At 31.7% G+C, this 24674-nt stretch overlaps 1 protein-coding gene across 1 annotated transcript in view; it reads left to right on the plus strand.

The window, feature by feature from the left end:
- LOC134694809 (cardioacceleratory peptide receptor-like) overlaps positions 1-24674 on the plus strand; it is a 148291-nt gene that overhangs the window by 64103 nt on the left and 59514 nt on the right. Inside the window, exon 2 of the mRNA XM_063555874.1 lies at positions 8672-8742. The gene's annotated coding sequence lies outside the window, so the exon portion shown is untranslated. The remainder of the gene's footprint in view (positions 1-8671; positions 8743-24674) is intronic.

Raw genomic sequence — 24674 nt, forward strand, 5'->3', positions numbered from 1 at the left:
CTATCTGATGTCTAGTTAAGACTTTTTCAACTGATTTTTATAGTTCGTTCTTATGTTGTACTGTTTTACCACTGTCCCAGGTTATGGGTAGGGTTGGGATCCCGCTAACATGTTTAACACCGCCACATTATTTATGTATGTGCCTGTCCCAAGTCAGGAGCCTAAAATTCAGTGGTTGTCGTTTGTTTATGTGTTTCATATTTGTTTTTCGTTCATTTTTTTTACATAAATAAGGCCGTTATTTTTTATCGGGGCCTTTTATAACTGACTATGATGTATGGGCTTTGCTCATTGATGAAGGGCGTACGGTGACCTATATTTGTTAATGTTTGTGTCATTTTGGTCTTTTGCAATCATACCACATCTTCTTTTTTACATGTTTGTTTTCTTTTGAGAGTTGATTTAACGATCAAACACTTTATCTTGTCTTTAAAACTACATCAAAGACATATCGAAGTATGCAAAATATCAATAAACAGCAACAACAAAAGCAGAGGAAATTAAATAATAGAAATGGTGTTTTGTTTTGTTGATGTTATAATTAAACAGATAATCATTTCGGCAGTCATATTGAAGTATGATATAAGACATTGACTCCCCCCCAACATACACACAAACACAGAAAAAAAAACTTAAAGCAAAAGTAAAAAATAAGACAAAGGCAAAGGTTATTATATGGACTGCTATTATGAACAGAATCGGTTTTCTGTTCCTAATACGATTAAACGAGAATTTCTATATATTCAGGTGTTTAGAACCACAATAGTCTTCTCTAAAATTTGCTATATTTGTGTCGGTTTAGTTATAGTAAAGACCTGTACGTTAAAAAAGTTCGTAATTGTCTGATGAAAGAACAGAGGCCACTGACCGCGTGTTTATTTTCTGACCATGAAAAACAAATCTTTAGAAATGACGTACATGTAGACGTAGGATTGTAATCATCTCTAAGCTTTCAGCTTTAAAAGAATTAGAAGATAATTATTTTAATTTAAATGTTTTAAAGTGTTAATCTTTGTTTTCTATTCAAAAATTATGTGTGAAGAATGATTTATGAATTCTTAAACAGAGGTGCTTTAATGTTAAATGGTTAATTACCAACAATTCAGTTGCATGTGCTTATTTCGAATAAATCAAGTAAATCTTTTATACATAGAATCATGGATGTCTTCCAAAATTTTACAATGTCTTGTTATGTGAAACCACAGGATTATTTGCAAACTACTATTGTGTATTAAAGAAAGAGTCAATAATGTTAAAACAGTGCAAACAAACGTAATATTTAACGTGTATGCAGTTAAAGAGAATGTGTTTATACATCATAACACTTTTATTCTAATATGACGTCCTTATTACGCTTTTTAAACAAATCCGTGTTCTAATGAGCATAAAAAATATGTTTGACACATGCGCACGAACTTACTGTGTATATCAACGCTATTTCAATCGTTGTTCTTTAAAATGTATACATTTAAGCAGCTAGCAGACACTTTTAATATATATGTTTATAAACCAACTTATATTTACCCTGCTCGTAGATTTTAAACTTATCAAATATAAAATGTAATGCACATACTTCTTGGGGAGGAAACGGGAAAAGCCAAACATTTTTACTGTATTTTCGTACGCTTCGACCTATAAAAATACTGTATTTGTCCTATTAGAATGAAATAATTCCTTAGTGTCATGCTCTATGTTATAGATAATGCATATTTTAAGGTCTTTCTTTGAACAATCCTGACACCCCGAGGTGTGTTCTACGACAAGAAAAACCTTAAAATATGCATTATTTGACTTATATACCGTCAAAAAATATTAATTTTATAAAGATTTGTAAAACTTAGTATCCTTTTTACCGACAACACTAAAGTGGGATATTCCTTTCTAATGCGTTCAGGTTTTAATACGCCCTGCGGATCATTTAAAATGAGAAATAAAACTCACTAAATAACTTAGATATAAACCTTTTAAAAATTGTTATCCATACACAATAAAAATATTACTGTAACTGCATGAAGTAAGACACAAATGTATTGTTACTATCCGATAACGGTGCATGACAAATACAAGACACATTGTAAGTTATTTATTGTATCACTTAGCTTATGGAAAAGGGGGAGGGGTATGCTGTTTTTTTTTCGTTTTGTTTTGTTATTACTATCGCGGAAAAGTTGTTATTTATTTAACCATTTTACTTGAATCGAATGAAAAATTCACAGAAAGATTGTCTTTCGAATAGCAATGCATTTTATTAAAAGATAATCAGCATAAAATTATAGACCCTCCGCACCCGACCCTTTCGTGAGTTAAGTTAATGTTATTCAATAGAATATAAGATTATTTTATTAGTTGATCATTTGATAGAGTAAAAGGTATACATAAATTTTAAAAAGTTACGAACTGACACGAAGACGAATATAAATACATGTAGATCACAGTATGATTTCCTATTCAGTGTGTCTCGTTCTGAACATGCATGAAATATTTGCCACTGGACGTTAAGCAATCCACCTATTCAGTTTGACTAAATAACATTTTCTAAATCTTACACACGAATATGTTAAATCTGGATTTATTTTATGAAAGTCTACATTAAAATTCTTCTGACCTATATGATAATGTTTCTTTATTATAGCGATAAATCAACAAAACTTCACGTTATTTGTTTCTAAAATTAAATTGCGGGTCTACAATGACGGTTTCTTTTACATCTATCATCGGTTGAACTTTAGAAACTAAATTTAAAGACTGTCATATACTGATCGACAAAAATATTCAATTCGTAAAAAACAGTGAGGTAGAATGGTTCCAATTGTACTTTTGATTTCAAGCTCATTAATTAAAAACAATAATATTTTCAATCATAGTTTTGTTTGGTGTTCATATTGATTTCATAATTTCTGTTAAGATACTTGTAGTTGATATGTGTTCCCAATCCACTCTTCTATTGGCAAGATCAGCTTTCTCTTGTGCGCTTTTTTATTTTATCAAAATGTGATGTGAAAGAGGTTGTAATGGTATTTTGCATCACGATGTATCAGTCAAATAATGTTTAAAATAAACATTATAAGTCATATACAGATATTTTGATCAACGGCGAGAAGTTTGTGTAAAATTAGGATCATTAATTATAGACTGCAACAATTATACCAATCCAGGACGACATAAGACATTTTATATTCATAATGGAAAAAAATCTAGTCTATATACAAAAGAAGATGTGGTATGAATGCAAACGGAACAATTCTCCACAAAAGACCAAAAAGACACATAAAATGTAGGTCATAGTACGGCCTTTAATAATGAACTCATACCGCATAGTCAGTTATAAAAGGCCCAAAATGTAACACAATTCAAAATGGAAACCAAGGGCCTAATTTATGTACAATAAATGAACGAAAAAACAAAAATGTAACACATCAATAAACGATAACCACTGAATTACACGAACCTGACTTGGGACAGTCACATACAAATAGAATGTGTCGGGGTTGAACATGTTAGCGAAATCCGAACCTTCCCCTAACCTTGGACAGCGGTGTAATTGTAAAACATAAAAAACGAACTATAAAAATTAGTTTAAAAAGGCTTAATTCATCAAACAGATATACGACACAGATTGGAATGCGTGTTATAGCCAAAATTGTGAGCTATTATATCTTTGCTGCCTCAAAATGTCAAATAACTGTCAACTCAAATTAAGACAAAAAGGAAAAATTCCTTTAATGCTATAACAATATGTCAACAGAAAAATTCGTTTAGTTCTATAACAATATATAAACGTCTACGGTATAGTTCTTTTTGAACATATAACATAGGCGGTAGAAAGAAATAATGCCACTTTTAGGCAGAACTTTGCAGTTCTTTGGAATAACAAAAGTATCTATCACTATTGGATTTATCGTTTAATTGGAGTCAACTAGGTGGCTAATATAATAAGAAATAAGATGATAATCTTCCCATGAAATATCTTTAATGACATCTCTCAAACTAGAACTTTGATCATTCATGTCATTGGATAGGCTTCGGGATTTTTTAAGTATTCACACTTGAAAACATAATACATTCTTACATGAAAAATTGTAATTATTGCTTGAAAGAAATCAGTTGAAAACCAATAGCATTATCAGTTCCCAGACACTCCAACTGCATCTTGATTCGTCTTAAAATCCTGATGGGTTGTGTCGTGACTCGTGTTTTTGATTTAATTAAACTGAAATTTATCAAAGATGTTGCTGGCAAATATTGAATAGAAAAGTAAGTGTAATCTGTCCTGCAATTCTCATTATCTCCATCCGGATTTTATTTGATGTAAACTTTTTTTCCACTCTGAAATATAATCAATATTTTATGCATCTATGCATTTAAACATTTATAAGGAGACATCAACAATCGAAACCAATGAGTATACAAACACTCACAAAACCAAAGGACATTTACATCTTCAACAGTTATAAATAATGATTAAGAAACTTTAAAAACTCCACTAAAAACCGGGAGTGAAATCAGGTGCTCCGGAAGGGTAGGCATTTCCTGCACCGTTTACGGCACCCATCGTGTTATTTCTTTGTTCAGTTTAGGAATGATGGAAGGTTCTTATGACTGAGGAAGAAAATCAGATATGATTTCTGACACACTTTTCTCATAATGGTCAATCAGCTCATGATGGTGACCGTAAAATTTCTTGAGTAATAACCTCAATTTGCTTGGTTCATGGCCCTGTCTTAGCAACTTTGAAGAAAGCAGTATTCCTCGTATGATAAAATCAACGTACTTTGATCTAGCTCTAGAGTTCAACAAAAAAATGATTATCACAAATATTTTTATTTTTAATATATTTGGCTACGTTTTAGCTAGACTGAAGATTTTCAAACCGGGTTTAAATTATTTTACCTATTTTATACCAAAATAAAACCAACCTAACTCAGATTTCAAAGATCCGTACATCTAAACAATTTAGATTAAAAACTATTTCGTTAATCACCAATATTTCTCTTTCTTGAAGTTTATGCATCTCAAACGCTTTTATGATGAGAAAAGAGAGCAAACTGTCACGTGATGTAGGCGGTATTATATGAGATTTCCTTCCTTAAAGTAGTATATGAACCTGGAATCCATACTTAAAAGTGTCCGATCATATTCATTGTTGAAAACATAAAAAAGAATCGGATGTTAAATACAGACAAAACGTCATAATTTGGCAAAAAAGAGGTCGAATTCGAATGAAAATGTCGAAGAACATTAACAGAACATAAACAAATACTATTCTTCACCTTAACTATTTTTCAAGGATATGAGCATGTTTTCATGACTCCAAGACGAATACACAGAATCGCTATTTGTCCTTCATTACTAAACATCGAAAAGGTTCCCGTAAATGTTTCATATCACAATGGAAATGATCTGACGACACAAAAGACAGAAATTGTTGCTTGATGTAAAAAAACAACATCCGGTGCAAATTATCGGGTTGAGCAGAAAATACATGTGTATCTTTAGATAGGGATAAGATGTATTATTGACTAAATATGGTTGGACATTTTGAAATCACAATTTCAAAAGCGAAAATATTCAAAAAACTCCCTTCAAATCAAATCAAAAGAAAACATAGAACTACATGCTGCAATACATTTTCCCCCTTATTTTTAAAAAATAAACCATCACTGGAATAACTTTAAAAGGTTTGTTTGCTATGATGATAGGAATTTTAGCGACATAGACTGAGTCTGCAGCCATCGCACGGTCGGTTTGTTTGTTTAATAAAATTTCAATTGCATAATTCACAAAGTCTATGATAATGTGGTATTTGAATTGTTTATTTCCAAGTTTTCTCAACATCTATTTTAGTGAAAATCATGCGCAAAAACTGGTTAATGCGCAACAGGTGCTCAAAATTAAATTCAACAACAAATTCATCAAGTAATGTTATTAGCAATCAAACTACAATGTAATGTAGTTATTTTGAAAATACAGAGAATTGTGCACGTGTTCGATTAACATCGAAAACTAGGCATGCTGATGTAATTGTTAAGACCTATTTTTAGTACAAATGCATGGTTTTTGTGTGTGCTGGTTTTACGCATAATGACTTTAAATTGTCGGTATAGCTATATTAAAGACAAAGAGAAGTGTGCAACATGACAAATATCAAAGATGTAGAACCTCAAAGTAATTAATCTGCTGGTAAAAGAATAAATCATACTTACATCGTGTTAACTGATTGGTAATAAAAAAAACGTATAAATTCAATCAGCTTTCAAGCTTTTAAAGACGGAATTAAAAGATAATTACATAAATTTAAATTGCTTTACAGTGTTAATATTTGTTTCAAATTCAAAAGGAATTTGAAAATACTTGTGTGGTTAATAATGAATTATTTATAGATTCTAAAACAGACGTTCTTTCATGTTAAATGGTTAATTACCAACCAATCAATCACATATGTTTATTTCTAATAATCAAGTAAATATTTTATACACAGAACCATGGATTACTTCCAAACTTTCACAACGTTTGGAATTTATTCATTAACCTGATTGTACTAAATTGCTGTAGATTTTATTTACAAATATTATAATTGAAAATATCCAGAATACAAGTACATTGTCGGAGTGTTAGTACTACGGAACGACATTTTAACTACACAGGGAAGAGGGTTTTTGTTTCTCGTAAAATATATTTTAATTCAAATTATGATGAATAAAATATTGTGGTCAAGCAGATGATAAAAAAACAATTCTCAATCCAGATTCTCCTCATAAACTTATATGTAGTGTTAAATTTTTAGAAAAAAACTGAATTAGATTGAAAGCGTCATATAACATAAAAAAATAACATACCCCCTTTATTTAAGTTATTTAAGTTAAATGACTGCTACCTTTAAAAAGATCTAACGCTTTACTCATAACAAGAAAAATAATTACAACAAAAACACGTATAAAAGAACTAATAAACAGATAGATCGATTGTTAGTTGTTAATACCACTCTCAAAACTATTTGCTATATAGTGCCAGTTATGCAAGAACATATATGTTAAATTCCTTTAAGTCTTGTCTAATTCCCCCGTTCCACTCTTTACCAATGCCATCACTGGTCAGACACGTTTAATATTACTACCACCTTTTGATGCAATTATATGTAAAAGTCTGATCACGAGGCGAAATAATAATTAGTTTTTTCTCTTATTTCATTTATTTTATTTATTTATCTATTGATGAGTTTTTCTTCTTTATTTACAAATATCGTCTTTCAAATTAATCCAGTCTATTAAGTATCCTAATTTTCATCTGCTTCGTAAGCATTTTAGGTACGGTCATGATCAAACATAATTTAATTTCCCACTTCATCTGATAATAGAAAACTCCACTTATTCGCCTCCAAATTGAAGATTAGAAATCTTTTCAAATAAAGATTAAACGAGTTCTCAACAAGGTTGTTATTTATGAAATAAAAATCGCACAGCATGGAGTATATTTAATTACCACGTATTTTAATTATCAATGTGCTATGAATTGAATTGCTCCCGTTGTGTCCATATTTTTTCAATTAATATACTTACAAGATGTCCTTCAATTCGCTTATATATATTAAGGAAGATTAGTATATCAGTTAATGCAAACACATGTCTTGCAATCGTTTGCTATTTTATGGTAGCTATATACTGGTTAGTAGTAAACACAATGTATGTAGTCTTTTCTATATTTTCTGTCTTTTTGGTGCAATTTCCAAAATTACAATTAAATTTAAGCGTCTCAAATGCATCCTAAGGTTATTTACTGTTTATGTTTGTTTGTTTGTAATGGTTGAACATCAACTTCAAAAACCCTAGTGAACATCAACTTCAGAAACCCTAGTGAACATCAACTTCAAAAACCCTAGTGAACATCAACTTCAAAAAACCCTAGTGAACATCAACTTCAAAAACCCTAGTGAACATCAACTTCAAAAACCCTAGTGAACATCAACTTCAGAAACCCTAGCGAACATCAACTTTAAAAACCCTAGTGAACATCAACGTCAAAAACCCTAGTGAACATCAACTTCAAAAACCCTAGTGAACATCAACTTCAAAAACCCTAGTTATATATATCGTCATTTTATTAAGTGAAGAAAACTGCATTAGCTAGAGCGAACAACTGAGATTAGATAGACAAACTGAACATTATTGTCCATTCAGGTTGAAGTCGAACGGGATCGGGATGCAAACTCAGAATACATTGTAGTTGAACTACATTTAAGATCAATACTGTAAATAAAATTGAGAATGGAAATGGGGAATGTGTCAAAGAGACAACAACCCGACCAAAATAATAAAAACACAACAGCAGAAGGTCACAAACAGGTCTTCAATGTACATTAATTTCTTATTTGTGAAACAACACATCAAATGTAGAAAAGATTAAATTATATGAAATTCTTGATTGAAAAAAGAACCCGATATATCAAACTGCATTTCAACTTCTAAATAAGCTAATATTAGTGAAAATGGGGCCGATCGTTGCGGACATTGTGCAATTAAAGATTGGGGATTATATATTTTTTTTGTTATTCTGAAGACCTTCGACTGTTTATTTTGTTTTAATTTTCGGTCTGATTGTTGGGTCTTGGACATATTCCCCATTTCAAGTCTCAAATTGATTAAACTGACCGAACTATATCTTATTATTATTTCAGATGTGGTTGAATGAAACACTGTATGGTTAAAGATTGATTAAAATCAAATAACTGCTGGCAGTAAATTTAAGGTAAGATTACATTAGTTTGTGTCTTACATTATTATGTAATCTAACGAATAACTTACATGTTCAGTCAAGTTGCGAATCACATTTGTGCGCATTACCAATATATTTGCGCGAAAAAAATAGAAAAAATTGCGCTCAGTTTTTAGTAATCTGTAAAATACTTGCGTTCAAATGTACAAAATGTGCATAAACTGCGCGCATGAATTAATGTTATTGTGTTTAATCCTTAAAAACGCAAATTAGAACAGGAATATTGATTATGAATTAGACATGTTAGAATACCCTAAACGATGTATTTTGTATCTTTTTTTGGGAAAAGGGAGGGTCAATGTATTACTTTTCCTTTGTCTGTAGTTGTCTTTGTCTTCTTGTGAAGACATGTTTTTCTTTCCGTCGTGTTTCTTTAAAAAAATATATTTTTCTGTTCTGCTTCCGAGTTGTAGTTTTTGGAATGCCATCTATGGTAAATTCTGGCGTCACCTCCAAAAAGATTTCGTTACAGTTTCCTTGAAATCAAGTTGCAAAATATTTAACTATATGCAGAGTTATCGACTTAGACACATTTTTCAATTTTACATAAGGTTATTCCCATCTTGTTTTAATTTATTTAATGAATGATAACATCATTAAAAAAATTGTTATGCCTCTGAAGCGCTTTACTTGGTTAATTATACTCAAGAACTCTTAAATCCAAATACTTGAAAATGTATATGTAGGTTGTATTACATGTAGAAGCGAAACAGTTGAAGAACTATAGAGAGTCGAAATGGTCTTAATAATTAATGACTTATTTTCATCTATGCAAGAGTAATTATTTGAACTCGGGACCTCTTTATTTATAATATGATCCATTCATAGTTTTTACAGAACACCCCTATAAAAATACAGTTTCTTCGTAAAATTAACTCATACAACATTTGTTTCACTTTCCAAATTGATTTTAATTATTTTTGATATGGCACGCAATTCCTGCTCTCACTTCTATTTATAGAATGTCTGTCATTCGATTTGACGGTTTCCAGAGACTAAATAATTCAATAAAGTCGCCTTGTTTTAAAGAAGGCCAGACAAAATCATGTTCTATCTTGACAAATTAGATCTACTATGCTTTACTATAACGAAGTTATGATAGAGTTCATTAATAGGAAACAAACAAAAAAGAAAATGTGGTTTGACGCTTAATTTTGATGAAAAATCATAATGAGAAAACTAGGTTTTTGTACACCAATATGATTAACCGATATTCAAGTTGTCGCTATTTTTGTAGTAACCGTATTATCAGGTGCAACTAGGCTTTGTACAGATATTTCAAAGATGGGCATGATGGGGATGAACATTATCAGTTTCTACAATGTTTTAATAAGGGCGCCACTGGTGTCGACCAAACGCATGTCTACCTTATCAAATCATTAGCCAATCTCCGTAGCAGAGCTCACATCCGTTATGTACTCACTTCGTGTCTAAATATATGATACATTGTATGCCAATGTGTTGTATTGTATTGAGTATACAGAATGGATACTAGAGTATACAGAATGAAAACTAGAGCTGTACGGAGACTGAGCATTAGCTTGATATCTTTGATAAGTTTTTGAGCATCATCGTGATAAATATTTGGTTATATCTTACATGCGCAATGTCTTTTTGAGCGCAGTGTTATAATACAAATTGGAACAAAATCTTTCTGATAAATTCGTTAATTAGATTGGAAAAAAAGTTTTCATTTAGATGAGAGAAGTCATATTTACAAGTGTAAAAATGAAAATCAATCGAACTCTGTGAATTATTCATCCGTACATTTCTTAATTATCAGCTGGTAATCAATGCACTAACGTAAGGTTAAACAAAACAAAAAGATGTAGACAAAATTTTAAAATGATTTTTCTGTTGTTTGCTTTACGTCCAGTGGCACATATTTCATACACAATAGTCACATGTATATTAAATATTGAAAATAGTTTCTAGTATTTAGGATATCAAACATACGCACAGAATAAAAGAAATATAGAGGACAGTTATGTGTATAAAGAACAAACGAATAATATATGATGCATGTATTTCGACACGCAATTGTTTCTTCTTATCGAACGCTGCGTTTTAACGCAAACAAATAATAGACACCTTTGAATTATAACTCAAACCTTTGCGAAATAACGCCAACGTTTGCGATATAACGCAAACCTTTGCGTTATAACGCAAATATCTTGATTTCAATTATTCATTAAATTTTGTATATTTGCCGTCTGTCATTCATTTCGGTTGTGTGTCACTGAAATATGATACAATACACATACATACAAGGCCAAGTCATTATAATAAATATGCATAGCAATAATGGAATGCTTGAAGTGCAATTATATATAAACTAAGACTGATTTGTGCATCAGAAAAGAATATAATTTAACAAGACAATATACATAGTATAGTATATAGGCATATTTAAATTGAAAGATAAAAATAATGGCATACAAGTGTAAAACTTTCAGTCATATTTTTAAAGCTCAGAATATGATAAAGATTCTTTGATAGAAAGTCATAACATTTTCAATTCAATATAGTGAATTACATATGTTTAAGATGCTTGGGTAGCAATTTGAAAGGAGAGAGCATAATTGTATTGCAAATGGGTAGCTTGTTTGATTCTTACTAACTTTACATAGTTCTTAAATGAGAGCTTTCTTTGAGAGTATATTTATATTCGGTTATAGCTATATTAGTTATAACGCACCAGCAGACTTTTAATACTCGTCTACACTATTTCATTGTTTTTCAAAATGTATTCAAGAAATATGAATAAACAGCTGAACACTTTCTATAGAATTGCTACATTCTTAATGCGCTCTCACTACGCGTTTACTACGACCTGATTTCGCAACGACCACACCACAATTGTTTTGAACTTGTTCAAAGTTGGTCACACTCATCACAATCTTAAAGACCTCACCACGACCGTGATACGATCTTACTGCAATGCACACGATTACACTACGATCGTCAAAATTTGCATTTTATTCACAGATCGTAGTGCGATCGTGGCCTAGTAGGACTGAGGTATTACAAAACAAATACAAATGGTAGAAAAAATAAAGGGATTTTTCTGTTGTTTGCTTAACGTCAAGTTGCACATATTACTTGCACAATAGAACATGACTATTATTATCCAGCAGACTTTCAATACTCGCCTTACCTATTTGATAGTCAAAATTCATTACGGAAATATGAATAAACAGATGAACACTTTGTATAGAATTGCAAACTTCTTTCTAATGATATTTGTTAAAAATTCTTTTCTGATGAAGTTTGTGAACTTTAAAAATTTTTTTTTTTTCTTTTTGATGTCTTAAAAAAAATAATCTTAGTTTAAATGCTTTAAACGATTTTATGTGATACCACTTCAAACGTTTACAAGACATAGACTTATTTTGTATTATATTTTTAAGTAGATTCAACTCTGCTTTTCTTCTCTTTTATACATGAACTTTTAACAACGTTAGACTTAGAGATAAATGAAAAATCCCTTTGGATTCGAATATTAAAAATGTTATCAATATACTAATTAAACAAAAATAATCCTGTAGATATTTTTGACAAATAACTCTGTCTGACAGAAGTATTACTCAATTATTAATAATATAAATGTTCCTTTTATTTGCTTCGTCATGGGATCAAACTTCTTGCTTTTAATACAAAATGTCATCATTGTGAACATCGTCAAAAAAACTTTGAATGAAATGGGTAAGTTAATAATCTGTTGTTTATGATATCAATAACATTTTTGATCGAATAGGTGCAGATTATATCATTCTGCTTATTTGTATATAAAATTAACTACCCTTTATTATAGGTCGGTCTTTTAAAGACGTATCAACCATATTAAATACGTTGACGTAAACGCATCTGCAGATTTACCAATAAACATTATGTAATTGTTTATACTTTCAATAATGCAGATGGTCAACTAATTAATTTCTTATGCCGGTCTCTCATTAGGAAGCTGACTTAATTGTAGGAGAGCGAAAGATACAAGAAGAACATAGGGAAAACGTATAATAGTCTTAAGCTCGGGATCAGATAATATTTGTTGGTATATCTGCAGGTGCGAATACGTCAACGTATATGCTACGGTTGATACGTTTTTAATTGACCGACCTCTTCTGGCTATGGTTTCGTGGTAGCGTGCTTGCCTAGAAGTAGCATGCTCGTCTAGGAAGCATGCTATCCCTCATGGTAGCGTGCTCGAGTTGCATTTTTGATATCGTGGTTTTTTGATACTCTGTAATATAAACTAATGAACGTTTATCACAATTTATAAATTTATTTTACCGATTATCAAATGGGATTAAACTCAACAATAAGTATATGTCCCTTTTTTTTACGTTCGGTACTGTTAGTTGAAAATCCAGAGAAGTGCAGGTTACCAGATTGCACTATTACATTGTATTAGTAAAATTGATCATTCATTTGATTTAGCACTACTTTTCAAAGCCCTTTGCAAGTTAATTAGATATCAAAATAGTTAAACATTAAAATAGCTATAATTGCATGTAATCATGTCTATAAGTACTCCATGTAAAATTGGGCGAGTTTTTGTTGTCTCACGCTGATTAACACACATATTCTGCATGCAATGAAGCTCTAAAGAACATGAAGAATATATGACCTGACAATAGAAACTCGTCCAAGCTTACTTAGGTACCAGTTGTTGAAAAACAAAAACAACTTTGCGTGTCGATTTGTTTTTATATGATACGTTTTTAAAACTTTGTAGTACAAATGGACTTGAGAGTCTGAATGTAAAGGTAGTCTCTTTAATTTGGTTAACTTGCTTGCTTCTTAAACCTTGAAATCAGTAATAGCTAAATGTAATGTATTCCTGTTTGCGGAGTAAAAAACATGTTTAAAACGCATTGTGATTGAAGAGTTCTGTCACAGATAAAATTGAGTGCTCCTTCATATTATTTTTACCAGGGAAAGCGACTAAAACTATGACATTGATATTAGCTATATAAATATAAAAAGAAGATGTCTACAAAAGACTAATCAATGACGCTCGAATCCAACATAAAATGAAAAGGCCAAAAAAGTACGAGATTGAAAAGCATTGAGGACCAAGTGAGTGACAGTGTGGATGATTGAGTTGATTTGTTAGTGTCTATTAAGTTCAAAGTTAACTTAAGTCATTGTGTAATTGAATGATGGAAGATTATGGCATTGATAGATGCAGTATGTTAGCTTACCTTCTAACAAATAACATAGATTAATGTAATACATTAATTAACAGACAGAACGTTTAAAGATTTATGTTCTCTACCTATATTTTACTTGTTATCATTGAACCAGGAATCTTCTGTTTTGGACAGCTGACGATCTAACAGGAAATTAAACATGTTTTTTGCTTCGGATTTGTACTTTTAGATGTTTCGATTTGAATGATCTGTAAGTGCCTATCAAGTTCAAATCAGAGTATATTTTTAAATATAGTATCCTATTAATAGTATCTTTTATAAATACACATGCAATTATGTAATATTTACTTCCTCCTATTTATTTGACGCCACATGTGTACAAGTACAAAAATACTACTTAGGTTTTACATGATTCCGTATTTATTTCAACATGTTCAATGTAGCCTATTTTTAAAAGCTAATGAAACGTTTCGCCCATTTAAATATATGTGTAACTTTATCTCACTGATGCATATTTTACATGTACTACCTTTATCGGTGTATATCATATTTCACTTAACACTAATTACAAACTTGTACTATCGTTTGTTCAAATATCTACAAAGACATCTAATAAGTTTGTCTGTTCTTCCCGTATTTTTGTTTTCATTTTTGTGTTTTTCATGAAGTATCCTTGATTATTATTTTTAGTTCCCCACTCAGCAGTCAATTAAGTAATGTTTACTTACTTTTCTATAATTATATATAATCTAAGCGTTCTTTGATCCCCCGCATCACATGCGATCGTCAGTATTAGGGATAGTCTAATCGCTAAGATTTTTTAATAGAGAAATGCATTGATCATGTTTTAAAATTAAATAAAATTGAGAATGGAAATGGGGAATGTGTCAAAGAGACAACAACCCGACCGTAGAAAAAAACCTACAGCAGAAGGTCACCAACAGGTCTTCAATGAAGCGAGAATTCAAGCACCCGGAAGCGTCCTACAGCTGGCCCCCAAACAAATATATACTAGTTCAGTGATAATGAACGCCATACTAATTTCCAAATTGTACACAAGAAACTAAAAATAAAATTATACAAGACTAACAAAGGCCAGAGGCTCCTGACTTGGGACAGGCGCAAAAGTGCGGCGGGGTTAAACATGTTTGTGAGATCTCAACCCTCCCCTCATACCTCTAGAAAATGTAGAAAAGTAAACGCATAATAATACGCACATAAAAATTCAGTTCAATAGTCTAATACTAGGCATTAGTAAAGTTGTATTGTGTCCAGTACTTTGGAGAAACTTTTACTTTTTGCCATGTGAGTATGGATTTTCCGAATTGATTTTCCTCTGGGTTCAGTATTTTTGTATTAATTTTTTTTACACAACAAGTCATTGCATATCCAAAAAGTAACCATTACTGGAATTAACATATCAAATCTTCAACTCTTTTTTTTACCTCTGTTCAAGCTAAAGAAAACATGTAACCCTAAGTTTCCAAAATATTCTATAGAAATACCAAATACCAAATAAATTTGTTTTGAAATACCCAAGGTATATGTTTATGCGCCAAAAATATTTTACTGCAATAAAATGTAGGTTTAACTTTCTACAATTGTCAAATTAAGGAAATATTGTGCCACCCATTTTTACATCTAAAACAACTCAAATATTGTTATAAAAGTAAAAAAAAATGATCGAGTTTGATTTTCGAACCCTTCTGAGACATTGCTGATATATATATATACAGAATAATAGGTAGTTTCGTTTTTGATACTGAATCATGATACTATATCATGTGGATTATATAGACGAGCCCGTTGGGGCGAGTTTAGATATTCCACATGATATAGTCAGTATCAAAAATGAAACTACCCATTATTCTGTTTATCGGTAATTATGACGTCACACAATGTATTGCCTAATATTTTCAGTGATACAGCCAGTACGTTGATACTCAAAAATATTAGACAGTAAGATCAAAGGAAAAATATACGAATTACCGATAAAAATCTACAATAAATTTTATAAAAATCTGCCTCAAAATGGACAAATGAGTGCGATAATAATGAAATTTCTTTATAATTAATGTTTTCTAAGTGCATAACTTTTAAAAAAAATGATATATAATGCGATGTAAGTTTCTTACAAAATTTCATTTATGAAAAGACTAATTTCCTACTGCGATTTTATGAAAGAAAAATTTATTTTTTAATGTAACGCCTCTTCTGATTGTCTGAAAGTTTTGTTTTGTATATCAGCTCGTTGACATAATTTTGTCATTTTTTTTAATGTTGAAGGTTGATGAAAGGATGAACCATTAGGTGAGTGAGTCAGAGAGAGCGTGTCGGTAAATGAGTGAGAGAGTGGATAAGTCAGCGATTCGTGAGTCAGAGTGTAGATGAGTGAGGTTGTGAGTGCGTGGGTGAGGCAGATAGTATGTTAGTGAGTCTAAGATTAATTGGGTGAACCGAGAATGGGTACGTGAGCAAGAGAGTGATGAACATCGATGATACAATTCAGGCTACTCTAAATAATGAAATAAGCAGATTCACTAATCTTGTTGTATTACAGATGGGTGCACTCCTAACCTGTACAGCAAGTTAACTTGATAACCAGTCATTTGGACTGGTCAAAGTTAACCTGTGACCGAATATAGGACTGCTCTGACCAGTCCTAGGACCACAATCTAGTTAACTTGAAAAGCGGACTTGGTCCTAGGACTGTTTTTATATCTGCCAAAAAGTTAACTTGGAAACAGGTCCGCTATTGATATAAGTTAACTTCGAACCAGTCCTGTCATAAGTTAACATAAGTTAACTTCGGAACCAGTCCTGTCATAAAGTTAACATAAGTTAACTTGGAAACCGGTCCTGCCACAAAGTTAACTTCTGCTTGGACAAATCCGATAAAAAACAGACCTGTTTCCAAGTTAACTTTTGACTGGTCTGCTCAACACTAAGTTAACTTGTAACCAGGACCGCTCTTCGTTGATTTAAAAAAAAATATATCTTTGTTTCGTAGTATAAACATCGAAAATAAAGTAATTTGAAAATTAATACTTCCGTTTTATGCACAGGATTAAATACAAATATTTGAAAATAAGTACGCACAGAACGTAACACAAATTTATCTGTGATCTGACAATCTATCTATTATAAAAACGATCTCGGTTACAATGATAACAGGCACTGAATATATATATATTCCGAGATCAAATTCAATCATATTATGTATATTTTTGAAAAGAAGTATATTTGATGTTAGGTGTATACGTCCTTGTTACTTATACATCCTTAAACTATGCAGCCACAATCAGCAATAGTTTAATTCATTTAAATAATGACTACAAATTTTTGTTCGCCTAAATTAAGGGTGCCAGCATGTCCTCTTTTTACTCAAAATACTGATACGTAACAAAATTTCAGTAGTTTTGATGCCTCCAGTTGACTTGTACAACAGAATTATTTGACCGCATCCACCAAAACTGACCATATGTTCACTTTAATTTGAAAATCTATATACCCACATAGTAAATCAGCCATATTTTTTATGTCAGGAATCAATGTATAATACAATCATGACAATGGACAGCAAAATTGCAATATAATAACAAAAAATTTTGGTTCGCATAAATTTAGGATACCAGCATGTCCTCATTTTATTCAAAATATTGATACGTAACAAAATTTCAGTAGTTTTGATAACTCCAGTTGACTTGTACAACAAAATTATTTGACCGCATCCACCAAAACTGACCATATGTTCACTTTAATTTGTAAATCTATATACCAGCATAGTAAATCAGCCATATTTTTTTATGTCAGGGTTCAATGTATAATACAATCATGACAATAAACAGTAATATTGCAATATAATAACAACAAATTTTTGTTCGCATAAATTTAGGATACCAGCATGTCCTCATTTTATTCAAAATATTGATACGTAACAAAATTTCAGTAGTTTTGATACCTCCAGCTGACTTGTACAACAAAATTATTTGACCGCATTACCAAAAGTGACCATATGTGCACTTTAATTTGTAAATCTATATACCAGCATAGTAAATCAGCCATATTTTTTATGTCAGGAATCAATGTATAATAAAATCATGACAATGGACACCAATATTGCAATATAATAACAACAAATTTTTGTTCGCATAAATTTAGGATACCAGCATGTCCTCATTTTATTCAAAATATTGATAAGTAACAAAATTTCAGTAGTTTTGATACCTCCAGTTGACTTGTACAACAAAATTTTTTGACTGCATCCACCAAAACTGACCATATATGCACTTTAATTTGTAAATCTCTTTACCAGCATAGTTAATCAGCCATATTTTTTATGTCAGGATTCAATGTATGATACAATCATGACAATGGACAGCAATATTGCAATATAATAACAACAAATTTTTGTTCGCATAAATTTAGGATACCAGCATGTCTTCATTTTATTCAAAATATTGATACGTAACAAAATTTCAGTAGTTTTGATACCTCCAGCTGACTTGTACAACAAAATATTTGACCGCATTACCAAAACTCACCATATGTGAACTTTTAATTGTAAATCTATATACCAGCATAGTAAATCAGCCTTATTTCTAATGTCAGGATTCAATGTATAATACAATCATGACAATGGACAGCAATATTGCAATATAATAACAACAAATTTTTGTTCACATAAATTTAGAATTCCAGCATGTCCTCATTTTATTCAAAATATTGATACGTAACAACATTTCAGTAGTTTTGATAACTACTACTGACTTGAACAACAAAATTATTTGACCGCATCCACCAAAACTGACCATATGTTCACTATAATTTGAAAATCTATATACCCGCATAGTAAATCAGCCATATTTTTTATGTCAGGATTCAATGTATGATACAATCATGACAATGGACAGCAATATTGCAATATAATAACAACAAATTTTTGTTCGCATAAATTTAGGATACCAGCATGTCTTCATTTTATTCAAAATATTGATACGTAACAAAATTTCAGTAGTTTTGATACCTCCAGCGTACTTGTACAACAAAATTATTTGACCGCATAACCAAAAGTGACCATATGTGCACTTTAATTTGTAAATCTATATACACCATGATGTACCTGCGTGGTATTAATCAACCATATTTTTTATGTCAGGAATCAATGTATAATATAATCATGACAATGGACAGTAATATTGCAATTTAATAACAACAAATGTTTGTTCGCATAAATTTAGGATACCAGCGTGTCCTCCTTGTATTCAAAATATTGATACGTGACAAAATTTCAGTAGTTTTAATACCTCATGCTGACTTGGAAAACAGAACTATTTGACCAAAACTGATCATATGTGCACTTTTATTTGCAAATCTATATACCCGCATACCATTGTACCGAGCGCCGTTATGTCTTCTCCTGGCTATCCTGTTCACATTTTAGTAGGACCATAAATGTACATGTAATCAATAATATTGGAAAACTATTAATGCAAAAAATATTCTGAATAAATTGAGAATGTCAGAATTTCATCTTCTTATTAATAATAACAGTCACATCATATATAGGAGTTCATGATGGTGTACGTGTAAAACACAACTATTATGGCTGAACGGGTCGTTGTCGACCTAGGTACTCCACCAACGTACCCTGGGTACTTTTACTTTCAATGATGGTACCCTGGGTACCGTGTTTTGGATGAATGGTACCAATAGGGTACGTTTCCGTCGATAATCGTACCCAGCTTCGTACCGATTTGAGTCTTGAAATTTATCGCGAGATTTCTTAGGAGTTCCGAATAGTCGGATGTTGGTGGTTAGCCCGTGGGTTGACTAATGGCTTTTGGCAGGTGTATGCTTTTTTGGTCTTTGCCACACATGGGAGTCTCAAAGGGGTATACGGAATTCAAAATAATGGACCAAATGAAAAGTGAATTGAAAAATGGCCTAAAATTTTAAGAATATTGAAAGACCCTCAGCGGAGACCCCCTTTCTAGCCAGATTCTCTTGTATCTTTTTCTGTTGATCTTTTCTAATGGTATATAGAAATTTGTACAATTTTCCGCGCCATTTTGCATCATCAACAACATCAGCAACATCCAGAGATGTTCCGATAGCAATCACGTGGTTTTAAGACGAGAGTAGGGTACGTTTAATACTCCGCGGTACCATGACGCATTTTATTTCAAACGAGGGTACGTGTATGACAAAACACGGTACCCAGGGTACCATCATTGCAAGTAAAAGTACCCAGGGTACGTTGATGGAGTACCCAGGTCGACAACGACCCGTTCAGCACTATTATGCCACCTCATCAAAGTACCAACACTGACATGTCTGAATTCATTTGTACTATTTACAATTATTTAATAAAAAAAAGTATACGAAGTTCTTTTCTTGGAATCTACTAATGTCGGATGATTGATTTTGTTTATAGTTAAATGTCAAGTGGCAACTATTTCATTAAAGTGCACATTGAGTATAATTTTAGGACGTCCCATATAAATATCGGCAATGACAAATCTCTCGATAAATCTGACGAATTTGACGAGATTGTTGATAGTTTTACCACATCGCATGCTAACGGACACTGTACAATTTCTGTTAGAATATTCTGCGGGAAATAGAATAGTAAATTCAATGCAAACAAGTTGAATATCAATGAAATATCCATGCAAGTATAAATGTATGCATATATAAGTAAAATTTAGGAAGGGACAGGTAAACAACGGGGAACGAAGTAACGTAGACAATGTTGCCGATATCCCGTGATATAAGAATATTGTTCCGATGCGTTGGATAACCTTTCTATCCGCCTTCTAATAAAAAAAACTCTGTGTGATCATATAGCCATTTTTTATTTATATAAAAATACATGTATATCAAATAAAAGAGAGCATTTGTATAATATCTAGTAGAGTCTAGCGAGTAAATAATAAAGGATTTCTGTGGAAAAACAATTCGAATGTTGTTTACATATTTTAATGAAAGCTCAAGTCTGATATGAAAACTCTTATAACGATAATCTGTCATAAGCAGACCTGTCCTCAGGTCTGGTCAATAGCAGACTTGTCCACAAGTCTGGTCAAAAGCAGACCTGTCCTCAGGTCTGGTCAGGAGCAGACCTGTCCACTGGTCTGGTCTGAGGCAGACCTGTCCTCAGGACTGGTCAAAAGCAGACTTTTCCACAGGTCTGTTCTGGGGCAGACCTGTCCTCAGGACTGGTCAAAAGCAGACTTGTCCACAGGTCTGGTCTGGAGCAGACTTGCCGATAGGTCTGCAGCAGTCCTAAAAAAGCAGACCGTAGGTCTGGTCCACCAACGACGAAGTTAACTTGCTTGACTGCTCAAAAATTCTCAAGTTAACTTAGAAAGCAGTCAACAAGTTAACTCTAAGTTAACTTTTGTCAAGGTTAGGACCGCACCCATCTGTAGGTTTGTGGTGTTGCATAGTTTTTTATGATACTGTAGATTCATTTATTTTCGTGTGTATCAATTTGTATGAATATTTCTAACCCTGATTTCTTAAAGATGAGTTCAGCAACATTCGTGCGCAGGCTTTCTTTACATACCTAAACAGTGTTCAATGTTTAGTATCAACCATCTACCATTTGAAAATATTTTGTTAATGAGTAAATAAATTCGTTTCCATCCCGGTATCGAAATTCAGATACCTTTTTATTCTTTGGTTTTGATGGGAACTTAAAATCTACTACATTAAGCTTCTTTGAAAGATGATATACTTTTGACAAAAATAAAACATATTTGTATGTACAATATTTCAGACCAAAAACCCAACAGCCGTATTATAAATTCCCCAAGGGACCAAATGACAGAAATTAAAAACTATAGGTCACCGTTTGGCCTTCACATGAGCAATGTCCAAACCGCATAGTCATCTATAAAAGGCCCCGAAATAACTATGTAAAACAATTCAAACGAGAAAACTGACGACATAATGCTTTTTTTTTCAATTCAATATCAGTAATGCACTGAGTTCCTAGTGACAAAATCAGGACACGTTATTATGTAAGTAAATGACAGACATAGAATTGATAGACGAAGAGTGTAAGGTTAACTTCTAACAAATTACATAGATTAACGTTACCCATTGATTAACGACAAAATTCTTTAACAATTTCTGTTCTGCACTTACATGTATATTTTGTTTGTTACCATTGAACCAGAAATCTTTTGGAATGGACAGCTGACGATCTAACAGGAAATTAAACATGTCTTACTTCAGATTTGTACTTTTAGATGCTTTGATTTGAAGGATCTGTTAGAGTCGATCAAGTACAAATCAGAGTTCATGTAAAATTATATCCCATTTAAATGTTATCTTTTATAAATACAGATGTAAATATATAATCTTTGTCTCCCTCTATTTGTTTGACGCCAAATTTGTACAAGTACTTACGTTTTACATGATTTTGTATCTATTTCAACATGTTAAATCTAGAGTATCCTATCTTGTCAAGCTAACGCAGTTTGTCTCCCATTTGAATATACTGATTTCTTCTAGTATCTTACCGATGCATGTATCACTCTCTTTATTGTTGTATGTCTTATTTCAGTAAACACTTACTTAAAATACTGTCATTGTTGAAAGATACTATGTTTTACTATTCACCTTGTATTTTTGTTTTCGTGTTTGTGGTTTTCATGAAGTTGTATCCTAGATTATTATTTTCAAATCCCCACTCAGCAGTCAATTTGGTAAATTGTTAACTTAATTTTTCTATAATAAAAATATCATCTTAGCTTTTTTTCAGATCCCCCGCATCACATGCGATAGTCTGTAAGGCTAATCTCTTAGCTGTATAACAGACAGACAGATTATTCTTGACCTCTTTTGATTATTTGGGTGCCTACAACTCAATATTAAAGTACTTCAAATATTTATACTACCAACGGGAAAAGATCGATTTCATTAAACTGCATATACTCTGAATCCATAAAAATCTAGCTAGTCGGAAATATTTGTGAAATGACGCATATTTGTAGTGTTTGTACTTCCTACATTTGTCTTTGAAACAATAATTTTTTTCAAAGAAAACGCCAATTTATAAAAGAAATATCCAAATTCGTTATCAAGCCGTGTGTTTTACGCTTTCGCGCATGTTGTGACATTGAGATGAATAATATGAGAGGTTAAGTTGCAGATTTTAGTGGTCCCTCGAGAATACAAGTCAGGCTACTCAAAATCCTGAAATAAGCATTTTCTGTAAACTTGTTTTTATTATGTTTAGTATGGTGCTTTGTTTTCAAATTATTCTAGATTTATTTATATTCGAGTGTATCGTTTTTCATAAGAACTTCTTTTTCTGTCTCCTTAAAGTTAACTTAGCTTTGCATTTTTTTTAACATTCACGCTTTATTTGTATACATGTAAGGAGTTGTTCAATGATAAGAATCAACTATCTACCATTGGTATTTATAGCTAATGAGTAAATTAATTCGTTTCGATCAAGGTATCGGCATTGAGATTCTCCCCTCTTCTATGGTGTGGATAAATACTTAAAAACTATTTTATTGAGCTTCGTTGAAATACATTATACTGTCAACTAAAATAAAACATAACTAAATGTGCAAATATACAAAGTTAACGATAAAACAAATAGCCTGATTAGTTGGTATATTTCAGTTCAATATAACAATGCTTAGAATTATGAAGGAAAGTAACAGACAAGTCATTATGTTAATGAATGAAAAACATAGTATCAATGAATGAAGAGTGTTAGCTGAACTTCAAACAAATAACATAGACAAATGTTATCCATTGATTAACGACAAAATCATTTTAAAGAGGGGTGAAGGATACAAGAGGGACAGTCAAATGCATAAATCGAAAATGAACTGACAACGCCATGGCTAAAAATGAAAAGAACAAAAAGATAAACAATTATAGTACACATGACACAACATAGAAAACTAAAGAATAAAAATCACGCACCTCACCAAAAAACAAGGGGTGGTCTCAAGTGCTTCGGAAGGGTAAGCAGATCCTGCTTCTCATGTGGAACCCGTCGTGTTGCTTATGATATAACAAATCCGGTAAAAAGTCCTAATTCAATAGGTCACATTTATAAAAGGGAAAGGGATTATATTAACGACGTAAGGAACATATCCGATATCATTTGTGAAACGGTTATTCCATAACGGTCAACCAACTCGTGATGGCGTCCATAAAATTTACAAAGAGATGATTTCAACTTCATTCACCATTTGGAACTCTTGATTTAAAACAATCCTTGTGAGCAACAACCCTCTATCAAGAAAATCAAGATAGGAAATGATTAAAAGATTTCTGTTCTGCACTTATGTTTTGCTTGCAACCATTGAACCAGAAATCTTTTGGAATGGACAGCTGACGATCTAACAGGAAATTAAACATGTCTTACTTCAGATTCGTACTTTTAGATTGCTTTGATTTGATTGATCTGTTCGTGATGATCAAGTACAAATCAGGGTTCATATATAATTATATTCCATTTAAAAGTTATCTTTTTGAAAACTGATACACATGTAAATTTTAAATCTTTGTCTCCTCCCATTTGTTTGACGTCAAATTTGTACAAGTACTTAAGTTTTACAAGATTCTGTATCTATTTCAACATGTTGAATTTAAAGTATCATATCTGTTCAAGCTAATGGGTTGATTACATTGTACTATCTTATTGAGCCATGTTTTACTCCCTTGATTATTGTATGTTGTATTTCACTAAACACTTAATTTAAGTACAAAGAA

This window comes from Mytilus trossulus, chromosome 13 (genome assembly GCF_036588685.1).
Source record: "Mytilus trossulus isolate FHL-02 chromosome 13, PNRI_Mtr1.1.1.hap1, whole genome shotgun sequence".
Classification (NCBI taxonomy): Eukaryota; Metazoa; Mollusca; class Bivalvia; order Mytilida; family Mytilidae; genus Mytilus; species Mytilus trossulus.